At 48.2% G+C, this 23,543-nt stretch overlaps 1 protein-coding gene across 1 annotated transcript in view; it reads right to left on the bottom strand.

Annotated features, from left to right (window-relative positions):
- The window catches only part of KIAA1143 (KIAA1143 ortholog), a 124,171-nt gene that overhangs the window by 53,282 nt on the left and 47,346 nt on the right, over positions 1–23,543 (bottom strand).

Genomic DNA, 23,543 nt, shown 5'->3' with positions numbered 1-23,543 from the left:
ATACACACCAGACCAAACCTCTAAAATACTACCGGTACATCGATGACATTTTCATGATTTGGACGGAGGGTGAAGAAACTCTGAAACAATTTTATTCTGCCTTCAATACATACCATCCTACAATCAGATTCAAAATTGACTACTCCCCAGAAAAAGTCAATTTTTGGACACCACGGTCTCAATCAGTGATGGCTGTATACAAACATCTATATACAAGAAACCCACAGACAGATGCAGCTACCTCCACAACTCCAGCTTCCATCCTTCACATACAAAAAGATCCATCATTTACAGCCAAGCCACAAGATACCACCGTATCTGCTCTGACCCAGGGGACAGAGACAGACACCTTAAAAGCCTGACTGCATCCTTCAAACAGAAAGGCTACAACCCCAAAATAATCTCCAAGAATATTGCCTCCTCCCTCAAAACACCCAGGGAGAATCTGCTACAGTACAAGGAGAAACAATCCACAGACAGAATCCCCCTTGTAGTGACATACAATCCAGAGCTGGAAAAACTGAGAAAAATCATAAGAGATCTACAACCTATACTCCAGGAGGATGAATTACTGAAAGAGATATTCCCATTCCCACCAATACTGGCCTTCCGACAGCCACCCAACTTAAAACACAAGCTAATCAGAAGTAAACTTCCATCACAGACTGAAAAGGAACAGAAGGGCACACTTCCCTGTAATTTATCCAGTTGCAAACTATGCCAAAATATTTCACAGGACCCCACAGTCATCCACAAAGGAAAGATATTCAACATAAAGGAATCTTTCACTTGCTCATCTTCCAATGTGGTATATATCATTCAGTGTAAAAAATGTAACGAAGGATGCTATATTGGAGAAACAGGCCAGATGCTTAAGACAAGATTCAATTTACATAGACATCACATGAACAATACTGGTGCCAGTAGGGCTCCCACCCATGTTGGCCAGCATTTTACAGGACCAGGACACTGTACCAGTGACTTCACAGTGAGAATCCTGAAAGGTAACTTTAAAACCATACAAAAACGTAAGACCTTTGAAGTCAGAATGATTGAATATTTTAACACCCAACAGAAAGGACTTAACAAGGATCTGGGGTTCCTAGCCCATTATAAACCATAAAGCTGTATTTCTCTGTTGATCACCCTACCCCTCACCTATCCACACCCATCCTGTTAGAATATCAATGATATGCTTTGATGTCCCCATGCATACCTCCTACCCACCCCCATCCTCCCACCCTGTCAGACTGTCATAGTAATGCTTGAATGTTTTCACTTATATACACTGTCAGCTAGCACATTTGCTTATTTTCGATCTGATGAAGAAGGGCAACCTTCGAAAGCTAATCAAGAAATGTATTAAGTTATGTCCAATAAAAAAGGTATCATCTTATTTTCTTTTCCATGTTTTATTTTGTTTGATTTCTATTGATAACCTTAAGAGTGGACTAACACGGCTACCACACTCCTCTACTGTAATCACAGAAATGCAGTATATCAAATCCCAACTGTCAAAAAATGAAGTACCAATGAAAGCAGGACCTGTGGGAATTTATGAGAATCCTAAAAAGGTACCTCTAGGGCCATAGTATTCTGTATAAACAGAACTAGGGTAATACTTAGCCCATGGCGCTAAGTGGCTTACAAGCTGCTTCTAGCTGCAGGCTGACCTAAACCCAAATACTGAATGCCAGGGCATGCACAACTCCAGGCACTGAATATCCAGGTATGTCTGCTGACTAGAAGTTAACAAGGCACTATCTGATATTCAGACCACTGTCTGGTTAACTCGGTGCATAAAGTTAGGACAGCTGTTTTGCTGCCCTATGCTTCTGTGCTTATTTAGCCAGTTCAAGGTTAGGAGTGATAGCAGCAGGCTAGCTCAGCAGGGTTTAACTGAATGGGAGCATCTCCAGATTTTTTTTTTCTAACTGAAGTAAACTATCCTTCAATGGATAAGCAAGCTCATCTAAGGTTATCTGGTCTTGGGAACCCTACACAGAGAGGTTCTTGACCATGCCACCTCCATGCTGCAGTACCCCTCTGGACCAATAATACTTACCTGGTCCAGGGAGGCGTTATGTGGGCTCTTGATCCACCCACCACCATCTTGATAACTGGCAGTACCTGATCCCTAGTTGTGTGCCCTGACATAGCACTAGGGGCCAAGCGCCAAATTTTTCCAATATGATGGCAGGAGGAACAGGACACTGCTGGATGTCTCCCTAGATCAGGTCAAGTATTATTGATCCAAGGGGGATGGGGGGGGGGGGGGGAACGGAGCCTCTCTGGTCAAGGGCCTCTCTGTGACAGGTGCTGAGGTCAAGTGTACATTGGGCCACATAGCCCTCAGGGGGGAGAGCCTGAGCTCACTGGGCCACCACGATTTTTAACTGAGTCTGGAGCAGGAGTGATCCCCATTTGCTCCTACTCTTGCTGGCACTTGGTTCAAAATGGTGCAGTCATCTCCTAATGGTAGTCTTGTGTTACTAACAATTAGCATGTGCTAAAATGCTAAGAAGCCCATTTTATTCCTATGGACTTCTTAACAATTAGCACGTGCAAATCGTTAGCACGCGCTAAATCCATTAGTGTACCTTAGTAAAAGGAGCCCCATATAAGCTATTGTGCAACATAACTACATTACTTGCAATTGCAGTAAAAACAAATAATAATAATAATACAATTCCTGGTGGTCTAGTGGTGTAGTCAGGACAAGAGCGATGCCCCAGTCACGCAGCCATTTTGAGAGAAGGTCCAGAATAGGCAGGAGTTCTGGGAATTGTTTCTGTCCCAATTACACCCCACAGAAACTGTAAAATAGGTCCTGGGGGAGGGGGGGGCATGTAGATGTGAAGAGAGACACAAATGAGACAAAGCACAAATTTTTGGCTTCCACTGAAAACACAGTCATTTTAGGCTGAAACCAAAAACATGGCCAAAAATTAAAACAATCTTTTGGCCAAAACCAAAACTAGGCAGAAAAAGGATTTTGGGCCAGTTTCAGCGCATCAAAAAAACCCAAAACTGAAATTGTTGGCCTCTAGCTTGATGGGACCTTGGTCTCTTCCGAGTATGGCAATGCTTATGTTCTTAGTGTGTTAATTGCCTTCTCAAATACTGCCCAAGGTAAAAGAACAATGATAAACATATCAATTCTGGAGAAATCTAGTGAATGATAATACAAAAGAGCATAGTATCACAAAGGGGAAGCCAATTTTGGGCGTCCTCAACTGCTTTCCGTCACGGGGACGACCAAAGTTCACGGGGGAGTATCGTAAGCATAGCGAAGGCGGGAATGGGGCGTGCTTAACACATGGGCATCCTCGGCCGATAATGGAAAAAAGGGCATTCCTGATGAGCACTTGGCAAACTTTACTTGGTCCATTTTTTCTTGCGACCAAGCCTCAAAAAGGTGCCCGAACTGACCAGATGACCACCAGAGGGAATCGGGGATGACCTCCCCTTACTCCCCTAGTGGTCACCAACCCCCACCCACCCTAAAAAAAAAAAAAAAAAAAAACCCCAAAACTTAAAAATGTTTTTTTTACCAGCCTCTAATGTCATACCCAGCTCAATGACAGCAGTATGCAGGTCCCTGGAGCAGTTTTAGTGGGTGCAGTGCACTTCAGACAGGCGGACCAAGGCCCACCCCCCACCTGTTACACTTGTGGTGGTAAATATGAGCCCTCCAAAACCCACTGTACCCACATGTAGGTGCCCCCCTTCACCCCTTAGGGCTATTGGAGTGGTGTAAGGTTGTAGGGAGTGGGTTTTTTTTTTTTGGGGGGGGGGGGGTTGGGGGGCTCAGCACCCAAATTAAGGGAGCTATGCACCTGGGAGCAATTTCTGAAGTCCACTGCAGTGCCCCCCAGGGTGCCCAATTGGTGTCCTGGCATGTCAGGGGGACCAGTGCACTACAAATTCTGGCTCCTCCCATGACCAAAGGGCTTGAATTTGGTCGTTTTTGAGATGGGCGTCCTCGGTTTCCATTATGGCCAAAAACCGGGGACGACCATCTGTAAGGTCGACCTAAATGTTGAGATTTGGGTGTCCCCGATCATATTATCAAAATGAAAGATGGATGCCCATCTTGTTTCGATAATATGGGTTTCCCCGCCCCTTCGCGGGGGCCGTCCTGCAAGGACGCCCTCATGAAAACTTGGGCGCCTCATTCGATTATGCCCCTCTATGGCTCAAATCCCGCTTCTCCCACTGACACTCTGCACAAGAATCAAGGCCATTTTATAAACACACAAGTCACTTTATCATCCAATGCCTCAGCTATAAATTTAAAGCTAGATTTACTAAAATGCATTAATGCACAACGATACGCATTAATGTGATTTAACACAAGGTTTTTAATGTAAGGTAAAATTATGCATCATACCTGATAATTTTCTTTCCATTAATCATAGCAGATAAATCCATAGACTGGTGGGGTTGTGTCCATCTACCAGCAGGTGGAAATAGAGCAATCTTTTGTCTCTCTATATGTGGTCATTTGCTACCAGGAAATCATCAGTATAGTCGATATCAAAGCTCCATCCGCAGGAATCACCAAACATAGAGAATTACACCCACAAAGGGACACTCCGCCACCCAACCACCGCCGAAGTGGGGGGGGGGCACCCACACCCGCTGACGCGGGGGGAACTGGCATGTCCTGCTACTGCAACCGCGGGAGGAGCTGGCTTAACCCATCACCGCCAAAGTGAGAGGGGAATAAAGCTACCCTACTACCACACGAAGCGGGAGGGAGCACTGGCATAATTTAGTTATGAAACCAACCACCGTCAAAACAGGGGGAAAGAAGCAGCAGCTCACTGTAACACAAAGTCGTCCCAACTCCAGGGAAATCCAAGTAGAAGAACTTCAACTCGAAGTCCTCCTGAACAGGAACTGAAGTCTAAACTTGAACCTGAAATATAACTGAACTAGAACAAACAGTACAGATATCTGGGAGGGACTATGGATTGATCTGCTATGATTAATGGAAAGAAAATTATCAGGTATGATACATAATTTTACCTTCCATATCATCAAGCAGATCAATCCATAGACTGGTGGGATGTACCCAAGCAGTACTCACCCAGGGCGGGACATGGAAATCCCAGAACGCAACACTGAAGCTCCAAACTGGGCCTCGGCCCGTGCTGCCACATCCAAGCGATAATGCCGAGAGAAGGTATGAGCCGATGCCCAAGTCACCGATCTGCAAATCTCCTTCAAAGAAACGGACCTGGACTCTGCCAGCGAAGCCGCCTGTGCTCTAGTAGAATGAGCCTTCAGCTGGATAGGCTGCACCTTCCTTGCGGCCACATAGGACGCCGCAATCGTTTCCTTGACCCAACGTGCCACGGTAGGTTTAGATGCCTGCAGGGGCCCGCGAACAGCACGAACAAGTAATCTGACTTCCGGAAATCGTTAGTCACTTCCAAGTATCTGATGATAGCTAGTCTAACATCCAGGCATCTGAGAGCACGATACTCCTCTGGATAATCCTCCCTACGGAAGGAGGGTAGACAAAGCTGCTGATTCACATGGAAGCGAGAAACAATCTTGGGCAGGAAGGAAGGCACTGGGCGAATAGACACTCCTGCCTCCGTGAACCACAGGAACGGCTCTCTACACAAGAGCGCCTGGATCTTGGAAACCCTCCTGGCTGAAGCGATTACCAACAAAAAGACTGCTTTCAACGTCAGGTCCTTCAGAGACAGCCGCAATAATAGCTCAAAGGGCGGCTTCTGCAAGGCCCGCAGCACCAGATTGAGATTCCACGTAGGCACTATTGAGTGCAGAGGAGGGCGTAGGTGATTAACCCCTTTGAGAAAACGCACCAGATATGGCTGAGAAGCCAGGGAAGCACCCTTCAGGGGACTCCTGAAGCAAGCTAGAGCCGCTACCTGGACCTTAAGAGAGCTGAGCAGCAGGCCTTTCTCCAGACCTTCTTGCAAGAACGCCAACACTGAAGCAATTGGCGCCATGAAGGGCGACAGGGATCCTGCCTCGCACCATGATACAAAGGTACGCCATACCCTGGCGTATGTAGTAGAAGTAGAGCGCTTCCGTGCTCTCAGCATAGTGGCAATGACATAAGTACATAAGTACATAAGTAGTGCCATACTGGGAAAGACCAAAGGTCCATCTAGCCCAGCATCCTGTCACCGACAGTGGCCAATCCAGGTCAAGGGCACCTGGCACGCTCCCCAAACGTAAAAACATTCCAGACAAGTTATACCTAAAAATGCGGAATTTTTCCAAGTCCATTTAATAGCGGTCTATGGACTTGTCCTTTAGGAATCTATCTAACCCCTTTTTAAACTCCGTCAAGCTAACCGCCCGTACCACGTTCTCCGGCAACGAATTCCAGAGTCTAATTACACGTTGGGTGAAGAAAAATTTTCTCCGATTCGTTTTAAATTTACCACACTGTAGCTTCAACTCATGCCCTCTAGTCCTAGTATTTTTGGATAGCGTGAACAGTCGCTTCACATCCACCCGATCCATTCCACTCATTATTTTATACACTTCTATCATATCTCCCCTCAGCCGTCTCTTCTCCAAGCTGAAAAGCCCTAGCCTTCTCAGCCTCTCTTCATAGGAAAGTCGTCCCATCCCCACTATCATTTTCGTCGCCCTTCGCTGTACCTTTTCCAATTCTACTATATCTTTTTTGAGATACGGAGACCAGTATTGAACACAATACTCCAGGTGCGGTCGCACCATGGAGCGATACAACGGCATTATAACATCCGCACACCTGGACTCCATACCCTTCCTAATAACACCTTGTCCGAGAAGCTCTTCTTCTTCAGCCGCTTCCGCTCAAGAGCCAGGCCGTAAGACCAAAGGGGTAGGGATCCTCCATCACCATGGGACCCTGATGTAAGAGGCCCCGCTCCGCTGGAAGCTGCAGAGGACTGTCTACGGAAAGCCGGATCAGGTCCGCATACCAAGGGCGTCTGGGCCAGTCTGGACCCACCAGGACCACCCGGCCTGGATGTTTCGCCACCCGGCCGAGAATTCTGCCCAGCATAGGCCAAGGCGGGAACACATAGAGAAGCTCCTGTACTGGCCACTGCTGGAGAAGAGCATCGACCCCCAGAGATCGAGGGTCCCGTCCTCTGCTGAAGAACCGCAGCACTTGGCAATTGGCCGAGGTCGCCATCAGATCCAAGGTCGACATGCCCCAGCACTTCGTGATCTCCAAGAACACCCGAGCAGACAGTTGCCACTCTCCGGGATCCAAGGTACGGCGACTGAGAAAGTCCGCCTCGACATTCAGGACTCCCACAATGTGAGCCGCCGACAGCTGGTCCAGATTCGCCTCTGCCCACTGGCATAACTTCATGGCCTCCCTGGCTAGGGGGGGCGCTCCTGGTACCTCCCTGGTGATTGACATAGGCCACGGCCATGGCATTGTCTGACAGGATTCGAACTGGCCTCAGTATCAGTATCAGAAACGCTTGAAGCACCAACCGAATGGCCCGAAGTTCCAAGAGGTTGATGGCCCACTTCGCCTCCGCCGGCGACCATATCCCCTGCGCTGTCCTTCCCAGGCAGTGGGCTCCCCAGCCCGTCAAGCAGACATCTGTCGTAACGACAATCCACTCCGGGGACGTGAGAGGCATACCGGCTGACAACTTGTCTGACATCAGCCACCAACTTAGCGCCCTTCTCACCACCGGATCCAGGGGAAGGCGTACTGCGTAATCCTCCGAAACCGGAGTCCAGCACTGCAGAAGAGAGTGCTGCAGTGGTCTCATATGGGCCCTGGCCCCCATCGTGGCCATCATGGAGCCCAACAGTTGCACATAATCCCAAGCCCGAGGAGCTGAGGAGGCTAGGAACCGGCCCACCTGGGCCTGAAGCTTGAGGCTCCGGTTGTCTGGCAGGAACACTCTGCCCACTTGGGGGTCGAACCGAACACCAAGATACTCCAGGGACTGAGTCGGGCGCAGCTGACTTTTCTCCCGGTTGATGATCCATCCCAGGGAGCTCAGAAGAGCAATGACCCTGTCCGTCGCTCTCCCACACTCCACAAAGGAGGGAGCTCGAATCAGCCAGTCGTCCAGGTAGAGATGGACTTGCACTCCTTCCTTGCGGAGATAAGCTGCAATGACCACCATCACTTTGGAGAAGGTCCGCGGAGCCGTAGCCAACCCGAACGGGAGGGCTCTGAACTGGAAGTGCCGGCCCAGCACTGCAAAGGGCAGGAAGCGCTGATGAGGCGGCCAGATGGGAATGTGCAGATAAGCTTCCTTGATGTCCAAGGATGCCAGGAATTCTCCTTCTTGTACCGCAGCAATCACGAAACGGAGAGTCTCCATACGGAAATGCCGTATTCGCAAGGCCCGATTGACTCCCTTGAGGTCGCGAATAGGCCGAGAAGAGCCTCCTTTCTTTGGCACCACAAAGTAAATGGAGTAAAGTCCTGTGCCACGCTGCTCTACAGGCACTGGGACCACTGCCCCAAGGCGGAGCAAGTTGTCCAGAGTCTGCTGAACTGCTGCCACTTTGAGGGGAGACTTGCAGGGAGAGTTCACGAACCCGTCTCTCAGGGGCCAGCAGAACTCCAACTTGTAGCCGTCTCTGATGACTTCCAGAACCCAAGAGTCTGAAGTTACCCTGGTCCACTCGCCCAGAAAAGAGGACAGCCTTCCTCCTATCTGCTCAGGGCCATGGACCAGGGCCCCGTCATTGGGTACGAGACCCTGGGGGAGGACCGAAGGAAGAACCTCCTGAGCGGCGGTCTCTGCGAAAGGAATGCTGCTTCGGGGAGAACCTCTGCTTGAAGGAGGAGGAGGAGCCCGACTTGCCCTGGCGATACTGACGGGCTTCTTGAAAACGGCCCTTAGAGGAACCAGGGCGAGCACTGCTGGCCCTTGCCTTGACCTCCGGCAACCTCTTGCCTTTAGAACTGCTGAGATCCGTCACAATCTTGTCCAGCTCATCCCCGAAGAGCAGCTTACCCTTAAAAGGCAACTTGGCGAGAGATCACGTGATGTGTTGAGGACAGCAGAAGCAAGAGCGCTCTCCTCTTAGGCCTCCACCCTCTCTTTGTTGCTCCAGATCGACACAGAGACGAGAATTGCACTTACAATCGTATCGGAGGCATGTAACAGTGCAAGGATCATTTTGTCACCTGAACAGAATCGACAAGGGGTAAAAAAGGAAACATACAGGCCCCGCTTGACAGAAACTAAAATGGCGGCGAGTCCCGCGCCCATGTCCCAGACATCGATGTTCTCCTGCTCCCAACTACAACAATTGACGGCGGCAGTACACTCAGCTTTAGACCCACAACTGCACCACAATTGTCGAGCAACGGAGAACGGGAGAGCTAGAACAACGGGTATCGGCGGTGGAGGATGAAGGGGCCGAAACGGCAGCACAGATAAAAGAATTGCAGCTTCTAACACAGAGACAAGCGCAACAACTAGATGATTTAGAGAATCGGTCGAGAAGGGCAAACCTAAGAATAATCAGCATACCAGAAACTATATCTGATCATTTGCTTCCTAGTGTGCTGGAGAAATGGTTAAAAGAACAATTCGCCTTTTCAGATGGAATAGAGCCACTGTGCCTTGAACGGGCACATCGATTAGAACGAAAGGCAGGTAACAACCAGAGACCCAGAGCCATGATGTGCAAGGTACACAACTTTATTCATAAAGTGGAAATCCTGCGCGGGGCCAGATTAAAGCGAGATGTCTTGCACTTTGAAGGTTCGGCAATAAAAATATTCCAGGATTTCTCACAAGCCTTGCAAGAGCGCAGACGAGCCTTCGGACCGACATGTAAAACGCTAGCAGAAGCCAAGCAAAGATTTATGTTGATTTACCCGGCCATTTTGAAAATCTGATACCAGGACAAATGGCGCACATTTCAATCACCGCAAGAGGCGCAAAGATGGTTAGCGGACACATTGAAAATATGAGAGACTGTGAAGCTATAAGATCAAGCCAGAAAATAACACTATGATCCAAGTGAACAGATGGGGATAAACAGATATTGAAGGCACTAACAACCCAATCTTTGGAGGGACAATGATTGAGATACGTGGGGTGACGGGGGAGGGGGGCCTGAACATCATTGATCACCACTTATCTCCCCTTCATTAACATGGAGAGGGAGTTTAGGATGGAGGGGGGCGGGATGAATAGGGGAAGGGACAGGGGAAGGGGAAGGAAGAAGATATCCAGGACATGTATTACAGGGGGAGTCAGCCATTAGGGAAGAAAGCAATACCATTATAAACATCAGGATATAGAGTAGGAACGCCAATCAACAAAGCCCCCGGCGAGGCTGGGCGCCCGGAGCTACAGAGAAGGAAAGAAACGCAAAGGACAGAACAGACTAATGAGAACACACATTAACACTACCAGATTTGCTACCTGGAATGTGGGAGGGATAACAACCCCAATTAAAAGAGCAAAACTTTTGGCAGCCCTTAAAAGACATAGGGTGGATATAGGTTGTTTGCAGGAGACAAAGCTTACAATGGAGGAACACCTAAAATTAAAGAGACAGTGGGTGGGTGAAGTCCACGCAGCCTCGTCAGGGGACCGCAAAGGCGGAGTAGCGCTGTTGATCCGAAAGGGGCTGACAGCTAGATCAGAGTTAGTGCAGGCAAACCCACAGGGCCGGTTTGTACTGGTACGGTTCTGGTTACAGCAAAGGGAGCTCTTGGTGTTGGGACTGTATTGACCCAATGCGTACGACAAAAACTTTTACACAAAATTAATACAATTAGGCCTCCCATACAACACTTCACATCTCTTGGTGCTGGGGGACTTTAACTTGGTTGCGGACCCTCAGTGGGATTGTTCCAGACCGAATGTGTCTCATAAAGGGGGTCCGAAAGCACATGCATTGAACTCTTTTCAACGCGCATTGAACTTAATAGACGCTTGGCGTTGTTTACACCCAGAGGAACATGACTATATACACCTCTCTCGTGCCCACGGGACATACTCTTGAATAGATTACATATTGATAGCACAATCAGCGTTCCCATGGGTGACAACAATGGAAATTGGGCCGGAGGAGATTTCGGACCATTCCATGGTGTGGATGGATCTAGGATCACCGCCATTTTATCAACAGGGACGGGGGTGGCGCTTTCCAACATACTTGGCACAGAGCAGAGAGTTTCAGGACCACATACGACAGAAGTGGGAGGACTATAGTCAGTATAATGAGCAACACAAGGACCAACCCGAGCTGTTTTGGAATGCAGCCAAGGCAGTTTTAAGAGGGGAGGTTATTGCATATGTACATGCACGGAACAAAAAGCACACGATAGCGATATTGCACCTGGAACAAGCCCTAAAGAAGGCTAAGGCACAATACATCACACACCCAAACCCAGAAACCAGGGAGAATGTATGAGCCATACAAGTGACACTCAACTCCTTATTGCAAGAACGAATGAGCAGGTCTTTAGCTTACCAAAAATGTAGGCTTTACCGATTTGACAACAGGGCAGGAACAATGATGACGAGATTGATAAAAGCCTGGGGTCCGCGCAAACCAATAGTGACATTAAAGGATGAGAAGGGGCAGATACAAAACAAAAGCGAGAAAATAGCAGAGATCTTTACTAAGTTCTTTGCCTCGTTATATAGCTCTAAAGGAACACCAGAGATTACGGACATACAGAAGTTCCTAGATCAGGCGAAGCTGCCCCGACTAACAGATGAGGACAACAGAGAGCTAGACAAACCTATAACAGCAAAAGAAATTCAAGATGTAATCAAGTCCCTGCCAGGGGGCTCTGCACCAGGCCCAGATGGGTACACCGGAGAGTTCTATAAAATGCTGCCTGGGTCGTTCTACCCCCCGATCTGCAACTATTATGAACAGGTTGTCGGGGAGGGACGGTTCCCGCTGCATGCAAACGTGGCCTTGATAACCTTAATTCCTAAACCCGGGCGGCCAGAAAATCAAGCTGACTCTTACAGACCGATTTCCCTCATAAATGTAGACATAAAAATCTTGGCCAAGGTACTAGCTAACCAATTAGCTGAGCTCTTACCTAAACTAGTAGAGGAGGAACAGGCAGGATTTGTAAAAACTTGACAGTCAACAAAGAATGTACGAAAGTTACTGTTAGCCATAGCGACAAGCCAGCTCACAGAGACTCCAGCCACACTATATTCATTAGATGCCGAGAAGGCCTTCGACCAAGTGGAATGGGAATATCTGTTTGCAGTCTTGAAATATATGGGATTCGGAGGCAGATTTTATAGGGCAGTGGAGACCTTATATACCAATCCAATAGCGAAGGTATTAGTGAATGGCGGTCAAAGCTCTTGCTTTTGCTGATGATCTTGTGATTATCTCAACACAGCCAGGCACCTCCCTAAATCATGCAATCAACTTGATACAGGAATTCGGACTGATTTCAGGCTTCACCCTAAACATACGCAAATCTCTAGCTTTGGAAATATACCCAGAGGAGAACCTCGAGAAAGCTAGAGACATACCTATAACCCGGGCGGACGACAGGATCACGTATCTTGGCACCCAAATACCACAAGACTTAACTAAGCTCTACAACATGAATGTTGGCCCACTGCTAGAGATAACTTGTACTAGGTTACGAACGTGGGAGACTTACCCCTTGTCCCTCGCAGGTCGCATAGCGCTCTATAACATGATGATAGTGCCAAAATGGCTGTACACATTCCAGACTTTACCAATATATCTCAAACAGAAAGATGAAAAAACACTCCACAAATACCTACAGCGCTTCCTCTGGAAGGGAAGAAAGCCACGCATACTAATATCAATCTTACAAATCCCCAGGGAATTTGGAAGAATAGGCCTCTTAAGCATCAGATTTCTCACAGTGGCTAGTGGAATGAGACACAACTCTGACTGGTATAGAAACACATCCGACTCTACAGTGACGCAGATGGAGATGGCCTTGATGCAGGGAACCCACTTTAGCTGTTTATTACATATAGGAGGTGGCAGAATACCTGAAGTACTGAAAAGATCACATATTCTCCCCACAGCACAAGCAGTATGGCAGTGGACCTGCAGACACCATCATTTCTCAGGGAAGGTTACTCCCTTCATAGCAGCTTGTGATAATCCACAATTTCCACCCGGAACCATATATCCACCTTTTCGTAGATGACAGAGAAATGGCCTAGTATATATACTCCAGGCCTTCACAGAGGAGGGGCAAATAAAGTCATTTGATGAACTAAAAACCAAGTATTCACTTAAACACATAGACTATATTCATTACATGCAATTAAGGCATTACATAAGCAGTCTATCATGGGAAAACTTAACAGAAGATGTGCAAGAGGAACTATCATCAGCTTATTCACTACAATTCCAAAATAAAGTCACGCTCACAATGCATCATAGGCATTTGAGAGACACAGTCTCAGATCCAGACTTTCACACCCTAGCCCAAAAGTGGAGCATGGAACTGGATACCCTAGTGACACCACTCTTGTTAAAGGAACATACTTTGGCGATCCAGAGGACATCAAAGATGATTACTTACTGTGAAATGGAATATAAAATTGTATTGAGATCCCATATACCACCACGGAGAGCATTCCACATAGGGATATCCCCTGATGGGGCTTGCCCTAAATGTAAAGCCGAGGGGGCAAGATTGGGACACATGTTTTGGGTGTGCCCGAACATACAACAATTCTGGAAGAGAATAACCAAAATGTACATCAATAATGTGGGGCACGACCTGGAAGATTGACCAACTAATGCTGTTTGGCCAAGCAACATTAATAAGACCCATTCCAGCTGGATTCACGGGATTTACACCAAGAGCAATAATGATAGCTAAAAAACTCATCCTAATGGAGTGGATTACAAATAAAGCACCTACATTGCAGCAATGGCGTAGCTATATGATAGACTACATGAGATTTGAGAGAAGAGTGGCGATCCACAGACAAGACTCAAATATGGACCCCGTTTTGGTAGACACTACCCCCCGGGGGTAGAACCCGCATACTCAATATGTGACTGGAAGGACATAATTGAATAGCTTAAGGGGGGAAAGGTGGGGGGGAAAGAAGAGTAGGGAGGGCACAATAATTTGGGAATTAGTTCAGCACTAGTTGGGGAGGGAAAGGGAGGAAAAGGGGGGTGAGACTGTTGATGTTACAAGATGATAACTATGAGAGCCAAGTTGGAGTGTTAACATAGTCACAATATAGCATTTATGTATTAGGAATTCATAGCATAGAGAAGATAGATGTAGAATTGAAATAGTAGAATGTATCAGGACTCGACGAGAACAGAGAAGTAGAAATGATATTGTAGTGTGTAATATATTTATCTGGCTCTTTGACTATAATCAATAAAACAAATTTGAAAAAAAAAAAAAGGCAAGTTGGCTAAGTGGGATTTGGAGGCACGGTCAGCTGACCAATGCTTAAGCCATAGCCATCGACAGGCAGAGACTGTCTGAGACATACCTTTAGCCGAGGCTCTCAAAACATCATACAGCAAGTCTGCCAAATAAGCCAAACCTGACTCCAGGATCGGCCAATCCGCCCTCAAGGAAGGATCCGAGGGGGAGGCCCACTGCACCACCATCAGGCATGCCCTGGCCACATAAGAGCCGCAAACCAAAGCCTGCAAACTCAAGGCGGCCGCTTCAAAGGCTAACTTTAAGGCTGCTTCCAATTTTCTGTCCTGTGAATCCTTAAGGGCAGAGCCACCTTCCACCGGCAAAGCCGTCTTTTTTTGTCACAGCAGTGATTAGAGAGTCCACTGCCAGCCAGCGCAAGGCCTACTGTTCACCCTCTGGCAGAGGGTACACACGAGTCATGGCCCTGGCTAGCTTGAGGCTCGCCTCAGGAGAATCCCACTGAGCCGAAATTAGAGTTTTCATGGCTTCATGGATGTGGAAGGTCCTGGAAGGACGCTTGGTTTTTTTTTTTGTTGTTGTTACATTTGTACCCCGCGCTTTCCCACTCATGGCAGGCTCAATGCGGCTTACATGGGGCAATGGAGGGTTAAGTGACTTGCCCAGAGTCACAAGGAGCTGCCTGTGCCTGAAGTGGGAATCAAACTCAGTTCCCCAGGACCAAAGTCCACCACCCTAACCACTAGGCCACTCCTCCTCGAGACTTGTATAGCTGTTTCTTAAGTTATTTAGCTGTAAGTCTCAATATCTTGAAGTATAAACCCCTAGCACATCAGCACACCTAAATCTCTTGTTCTTTTCTGAAGTTCCTTTATTGAATAACATAGATGATTACTCACAGTTAGATGTTCATAAGCACAAAGGAACCCTGTAGTTTCATGAGCTGTATCAGTGAAGAGAAGGTAGAAGTTTAAGTGGGATCAGCTCATTGCAGAGATAAGAAAAGTAGTTCCACAGATAGAGGCAGCTCGGAGTTAGGTGTTTGGGAGTGCAGTACCCTCTTTTAGGAGGATATTTTCCCAACATAATAGCGGAACCTGCCGAGGCTGAAGGAGGGCCTTCCTCCGGAGAGGAAATACTCAACATGCTCATAGCCTGAACTAACAGGTTAGGCAATTCCTCTGAGCGAAAAAGCCGCGCTGCAGAGAGGTCATCTCCTCCATCAGGGCAAGGATCAGCCTCCTCCAAAGAATCCCCAAGGGACCTTTGGGAGAACTCAGAAATGCTGCCCTCATCTACATCAGAGGAGACAGAGTCCCCCAAGACCTGAAGATCCACCCGAGGGCGCTTGATCATGGAAGCTTCTGCCCCCATATCTGACAGGGGAGCAGGAGCAGCATTTTGCAGTTGAAAGGCCTGATGCAGCAACAAAATAAACTCGGGAGAGAAACCCCCGTTTGTGCACCTCTGCAACCTGGGCCACAGCCCTAGAGGAACTCTCAACCTCCACTCCATAGAGCAGGGGAGAGGCGCGCTGCGCATCCAAAATTGCATCCGGTGCGTCACTCCGCGAAGGAGCCACGCAGGAAGCATGGTGCTTAAATTTCGCCATCTTCTTACCATCGCCCAACTCAAAGGCGGCCATACCAGAGGCCGTCCGAGCTGCATGGGCGGCCGACGTCGGAAGGGCGGACATTGGGGGATGGGCGCCTAAGGCGGGAAAGGCCGCCGATGCCCCAGCGGAGAAAAAACCGGCTAAATCAGCAAAGTCCGGGAGGGCGCCCAAAAAGGGCTTCTCTGCCTCCGATCCCCGCACCTCTCCACTAGCCGCGCGATCGCAGTCCAGGGAACGCTTTTTCGCGCCCTTACCGCCCGATGCCATGATCCATGAGGGAAACGCTCGGGGAACCCCCTGCCTGCTAGGAAAAGGTAAAATTACCTGCTTCTTGCTCCGAGCTGCAACGAATTGTGTCTCCAGTGAGCAGCTGCAAGTAAAATCTTTTCTGCTTCAAGATTGTTATGTTTTGTTTTGTTTTGTTTAACGGAGCCAGCGGGAGGGGGGAGAAAAGGAGGGAACTGGTACCACTAGGTTTGCACTTGCTCACGAAGAGCCCTCAATCCCAGGTACTCAACAAAGCCTAAGTAAACAGGCGTGGAGACCAAGCCAGAGCTGCTGCGTGTGACCACACACCTGCTAGATAGAGAGAATACTGAGGATTTCCTGGTAGCACATGACCACATATAGAGAGGCAAAAGATTGCTCTCTATCTCCACCTGCTGGTAGATGGACACAACCCCACCAGTCTATGGATTGATCTGCTTGATGATATGGAAACCCCATTATTACCAAAGGGCACAAAACTCTCATTATCATGCATTATAGCACCTTAGTAAATCAGTTGAAGAGTACAGGTCCAAGCTGATAATGAGAAAGTAGATCAATATGGCAGAAACCACTTTATTATTAAAAAAACAATTTGTTTGAACTATGACAAATATATGTTATATTATTATTACATTTGTATCCCACATTTTCCCGCATAGCAGTAGGCTCAATGTGGCTTACAGGTTCCGCAGAGGAGAGTACCAACTCCGGGGATACATACAGAGTGGAATACTGAGTAAAAGTAGGTTCAAAGTGGCTGATAAGGTTCCGGAGAAGAGAATACAAACTCACAGAGTAGCATATAGAGTAAAAGTAGTCCTAGTAAGGCTGATAAGTTTCCGGAGAAGAGAATACAGTTTCTGGTGGGCAAATACAGAGTAGATAAAAAAAGAGCATTTTAAAACAATATATGTCAAAAGACTAGGGAACACTCAAAGTTACATGGAAATACTTTTATGTTTAAATATTTTTATTGGTGCAATAATAAACAAACACAATGCTGTCCTTGGAGAAACGCTCCGTACACCACTAAAGTCATCTCATGATGGTAGAATACAACTCAGTGCAAATACATTTTTACTTTTCCCCCCCTCCCGCCTTCCCCCCCATCCCCTTGAACAGCTCAACTCCCCCCACCCCCCCCAAATCCCCTCCCCTCTATGTCGCACTTAAGAATTCAAAATTCTACTACGCGCTACTGCAGTCAATGAGTCCCAAAAGGGGGACCAGACTTGGCAAAGCCTGTCTCCTTGTGGCGAGGATAGGTCTTCTATTCCCCTACGCTCCAGTGCCGAGGTGTATCATATTAGATCGCCAGTGTTGCAGTGTAGGCGGGTCACCGGTTATCCACTGTTGAAGAATCGATTTCTTTCCAACCAGGATTGTTTTTTTCAAAAAGCATCTAAGGCCCCGAGGAGCAAACGGGGACACTCTGAACACCTCAAATAGCTGAGATGGAGTTGGTTTCCAAACAACCCCCCAGAGCCCAGACACATGCTGACAGACCTGGCGCCAAAACCCAAGGATCCTCGGGCACCTCCAAAACATATGTCCTAGGTCAGCTGGGGATTGAGCGCACTTCTTACACCTATCCTCCGTCCCCATTGATGCTCTATATGCTCTATATGCTCTATGAGGTGAAATGTACATCCTCATCAAAAATTTATAATGTGTTTCTTGCAACGTCACATTCTCCGTCAGTCTTTGGGTTCCCAAGAGACAAACCTTTACCGTTTCCATCTGGAGGTTTGTCGCTAGCTCTTTATTCCAGCAATTGGTTAATTTACCATATTCCACCTCACCCAGATGTTCCCGCAGGGAAGCATGATAGTATTTGAGAGGGACCCTTAATTGTGCATACAACCCCAATATGGTAACTAATTGTTCCCACACCTGCACTGTCATAGTTGGGGCCGGCAGGGATCTCAGATAATGGCGCAGCTGGAACATAGAAAAGAAATTTAGTCCCTTAACCCCATACTCCAACTGCAGTTCCACCTGAGATTTTAGTGTGCCATCTTCAATGTATAGCTGGTATAAATACTGTAAGTTTTTTGTGCCCCACATGGCAAAATCCGCCGAAGTGGTACCCGGCATGAAGTCTCTGTTACCCTGGATTGGCAGCAGCGGAGAGGATTCCGCGGATAAGCCATAAAACTTACAGGCCCACCTCCAAGCCTTCCTCAGAGACATAAGTATTGGTGCAAAAGCCGGAGGTGTCCGCAGTTTCCCCGGCGCCGCGTGCAACCAGGCACTAAAGTGCTCCGGGGCAAACAGCTTCGTCTCAGCCTCAGTACATGAGAAGTAAGACGATCCCCGGAACCAATCCGTAAGGTGACGCATGTTACTGGCAATCGAAAGGAGTCTGATACTCAGCAGCCCCAACCCCCCCCCCCCTGATCTCGGTAAAAAGAGCCGAGACGCTCGCATACGCGATTTCTTACCCTGCTATATGAACCTCGCTAACAACCGTGTTACCCACTGGTCGTCCTTCTGTGACAGGCACAGCGGCACCATTTGTAGCACATAAGTCCACTTAGGCACCAATATCATGTTATATAGTGCAATTCGTCCCATGAGGGACAACGGGAGCGAGTGCCAACCCCGCAGTGCGTGTCGTGTACTTTGCCGAAGCAGTTCAATATTCACGTCATACAAATCAGATAAATCAGCAGGGATTAGTACTCCCAGATATTTTAAGGGCCCCGTAGACCACGTAAGGGGAAACTCTCCCTCCCATGTCTCCCTAATCGATCTCTGCACTGGGAACGCCACTGACTTCTGTAGGTTAAGGGTAAACCCCGAAAAGAAGCTAAATTCTCCTATAGTATCCAGGAGGTACGGCAACGACCTGCAGGGGCATGTCAAGGTCAACAGAATATCGTCTGTGAATGCCAAAGTTTTCACTGATAGGGAGGGCATCTCAACTCCCGCAATCCCAGGGTCTCTTTGAATCGTGCGCAATAGAGGTTCCAGATAAAGCAAGAACAACAACGGCGAAAGTGGACACCCCTGCCTTGTTCCCCTCGCTATCGGAAACGTGGCGGAACGAGTTCCAATTACTAATATAGCGGCCTGGGGATGGAAATACAGGGCCGCAATTGCGTGTGCAAACCAGCCCCTTAAACCCACGTAGTCGAGAACTCCAAACAAGTAATCCCAGCGTACTTTGTCAAACGCCTTTTCGGCGTCGAGGCTCACCAAAAGCAAGGGTTCTTGTGACAGTTGGCTATAGGCCACAGCCATGCAAACTTTAAGGACATTAATAGAGGAATGTCTACCCCTCACAAATCCCACCTGTCCCTCTCCCACCAATGTGGTCATATGTGGGCTTAGCCTCTCCGTTAGCACCCTAGCTAAAATTTTCAGATCCACGTTAAGGAGAGAGATCGGTCTGTATGACTCCGGACGTTCTGGGTCTTTCCCCAGTTTCGGTATCAGTGTGATCCATGCCTCGTTAGAGTTCCGCGGAAACCCACCTCCCTCCACCGAGGCGTCAAAAAAGGAAACCAGGGCGCCACATAGTTGCAGCAACATGCACTGATAGTATTCTGTCGTGTACCCATCGGGACCCGGGGCCGTACCCCTTTTCAACGCTTTGACCACTTTCTGAATTTCCTTAGCTCTCAAAGGGGAGTTCAACTGATCTATTACCTCCGTGGTTAACTGTGGGATACCCAAATCTTCTAAATAGTCTACCAAAGCGGGTCCACTCCGCTCGCCTGGGTTGCTATAAAGGGATGCATAAAAATCATGTAGAATCTGTACTATCCCCTCAGGCCGGGCTTCACGCAAGCCATCTGGCTTTATCAAAGATGGGACGAACCTATTACCCCCCCCCAATTCCTTACTACTCTTGCCAGCAATTTCCCTGATTTATTGCCGAATCTATGGAAGGTGAATGATCGATGAAACAGTTGTTTTTTAGTACGCTCATGGATAAGAGAATTCAGTGCCGCGAGCGTCGACACCATCTCTTCCCTACTCCTAGGTGAGGGGGCTGCTAAATGTTTACGTTTTGCTGCCTGGAATTTATGCTCCAGCTGGACAATACCTTGTGCTAACCTCTTTGCCCGGGCACACATATGGAGGCGGCCGAGGAGGTCGTCGTGGAGGAGGAGGCCCCACCACCTCCAGCCCTCGCAGCACCATCCCCATCACCAGCCCCATCCCCAGCCCTCTCCCCAGCACTGCGCCTCCTGCAGCAACTGGCTGATGGACAAAACCAGTTGCTCAATACCCAAAGTTGCTGCAGGAGGTGTCAGCAATGAGGCAGGAGATGGAGGCAATGTGGCAGGCTAATGAGCAGCACCTTAGGGCAGTGAGGCTGCTCCTGGTGCTGCTCATTAGCCTGCTGCGCACGGCCATTCAGGAAGGAGGACGTGGCCACCAGTAAAGGACATTTGGGGGGGAAGGGGGGAAATTGTAAATAGTTGTTTGGTTTATTTTAATACACGTTCCATATTTTTCATATAACAGGGTGTGTGTCTCTGCTTTGTGCACTACATATTATCAAATGCTGGAGTTGATGTGAGAGGAGGCAGCAATATGGATTGCATGACAGGTGAACTGTGACAGAGAAACTTTGGGACATATGTGTGATAAGTGTGGCCATACAGAAGGCCACCTGTTCCTTCCAAACTGAATGGCTGTATGGTTAAGGGGGGAGGCTGGGTGGGAGTTTCTGTTGAGGAACACAAATGCCCATCCAGGCTCTCCCTCCCTTACCATAGAGCTCCACAGCACAGAGTTGTGTAAATAATAGGTATGTTGTCTAGCACTAGTGATCTGCCAAGTAGAAACTTGGAGATAACCATAGGTAGTGCCTAGACGATGTTTGCTCTCTGATCACCAGACACACTTACCCACAACCAAACCACATTGGTGGGGGCCACAAACGAGCTATAAACAACTGGGTCATCTTTTCATATCGAGCAATGGTATATAGTGCTAAGGAGAAAAGGGAAAACAATGGTAAACGCATTAGATGGATATTTACTTCATCACAATTGCAATATAATACAACAGGTACAGAAGGGCACAGGCTAGGGGACATAAATATATATTTTTGTATTTACATAGTAACATAGTAGATGACGGCAGAAAAAGACCTGCACGGTCCATCTAGTCTGCCCAAGATAAACTCATATGTGTATACCTTACCTTGATTTGTACCTGTCTTTTTCAGGGCACAGACCGTATAAGTCTGTGCAGCAGTATTTCCCGCCTCCCAACCACCAGTCCCGCCTCCCATCACCGGCTCCGGCACAGACCCCGTATAAGTCTGCCCTCCCCCATCCTAGCCTCTCAACCACCAACCCCTCTTCCCCCCGCCACCAATTTCAGCTAAGCTTCTATTTATTTTGATTTTGCTCACAGCTTTTTCAGTAGTAGCTCAAGGTGAGTTACATTCAGGTACTCTGGATATTTTTCGGTCCCAGGAGGGCTCTAAGTTTGCACCTGAAGCAATGGAGGTTTAAGTGACTTCCCAAGATCACAAGGAGCAGCAGGGGGATTTGAACCGGCAACCTCTGGATTGCAAGACTGGTGCTCTAACCACTAGGCCACTCCAGCCACCAGGCTGTAGCCACCTGCAGGTAATTTGGATTAGGAACTGTAACCAAAAAACCCTCTCCCTCACCATGACTTAAGGGCTCAGTACCTGTGGCCACCTTGAAAATAGTTTGCAGGCTAGAATTTAGAAATGTTGTTGTTCCAGAACTATGGAGGATTGTAGGACTGTGTTCAATAATGTGGAACACACATTCATTGCATATATTCTTCCCCCCTCCCCCCAACCTTGAGAATGAGTGGGCAGTTCATAAATGGGGACTGGGGTTCAGCACATAAAGGATGGAACCTACCGGAGAGTGGGACAAGCCCAACGGGAAGCGATACAGCAGCTCCTACGGCAAAACCACAAAGTACAGCCCTGATGCATCAACACAAGCAAAGTTTACACCCGCACTGCTCCCCCACTGCACAGCAACCGCCGGCAAACCTGGTGAAAATAGAGGTAACAGTTGAATGCAAAGAACATACAGAGAATGGGAAGCTCTTGACCAAATGGCTGAGAGGTATGAGCTTACCTTGAACTTGTGTTGCAAGATTCTTTACATGATTGGTACAATGGCACCAAAGCAAGCACCCACCCGCAAGGGTAATTTCTCAGATCTAGAAATCGAGCTACTGGTCCAGGAAATAGAAAGAAGACATACCAATCTCTTCGCTCCCACGGGCCAGAGGCTGGCTGCTACTACAAAGCAGCGCAAATGGGAGGCTGTAAGAGACCAGATCAAGGGATGTGGAAGACTGCAAACAGAAGTGGCGGTGGCTGAGGCTAACCCCCCCAGCAGATGACACCAAAAATAAAAACCCTACAAACAAACAGGTGTTCAAAAGCATACAATGGCAAAAACAAGGTTTACTATAAGTGAAGCTAAAACGCTTTGAAATACCACCCCATAATGTAAAGAAAAACCGCAAAAGTGCAAGAACAGAGAATGCCGTTTTAAAGGGGCACCAATAAAGGGAATGCAGCTGGGGACGCCCATAGTTCTCCAACCATAATCAACATCACACCGTCCAAAACACAGAGCAGCTGGGGACGTCCATAGTTCTCTGCCCATAATCGAAATCACGCCATCCAAATCGCTGCAGAAGCTGGGGACGTTTACCGATTGTGTCCATAATCGAAATTAGGCCGCTCATCTCAGGGACGCCCATTCCGTTCTTACATGGGCATCCCTGGCGAGCATTTAAGCGCCCTTCTCCGTATTTTCGATTTGCTTTGGTACAGCCCCCGACCCACAAGGGTAATTTCTCAGATCCAGGAATCGAGCTACTGGTCCAGGAGATTGAAAGAAGACACAACAATCTCTTCGCTCCCACGAGCCAGAGGCTGGCTGCCACTACAAAGCAGCGCAAATGGGAGGGGGTAAGAGAACAGGTGAATGCAGTCTTCCACTGTGGCAGAGACGTGGAAGACTGTAAACGCAAGTGGCGTAGGCTGAGGCGTGAGGTCAGGAGGAAGGCTGGTGCCAACCCCCCAGCAGATGACACCGCTAACCTCACCCCCCTCGAGCGGATCATTCACGGGCCCTTACCCCAGGAGGGGATCCACGGCATCGGATCCCTTGGCACCTCAACACAACCTGAGGGCTCAGGTAGGTTGACCATTATGAAACTGGGGTATCTGTTGTGCTGCACTACACTCTGTTTTACACAAGTGGGAGACATGAGGAGGGTGGTGGGGGAAGGAGTTCCAGCAATGTGTGTCTCTGACTG

The sequence above is a fragment of the Microcaecilia unicolor genome, chromosome 1 (genome assembly GCF_901765095.1).
Source record: "Microcaecilia unicolor chromosome 1, aMicUni1.1, whole genome shotgun sequence".
Taxonomy (NCBI): domain Eukaryota; kingdom Metazoa; phylum Chordata; class Amphibia; order Gymnophiona; family Siphonopidae; genus Microcaecilia; species Microcaecilia unicolor.
Note: the sequence above shows the minus strand (reverse complement) of the source record. Positions and strands in the feature narration are given on the sequence as shown.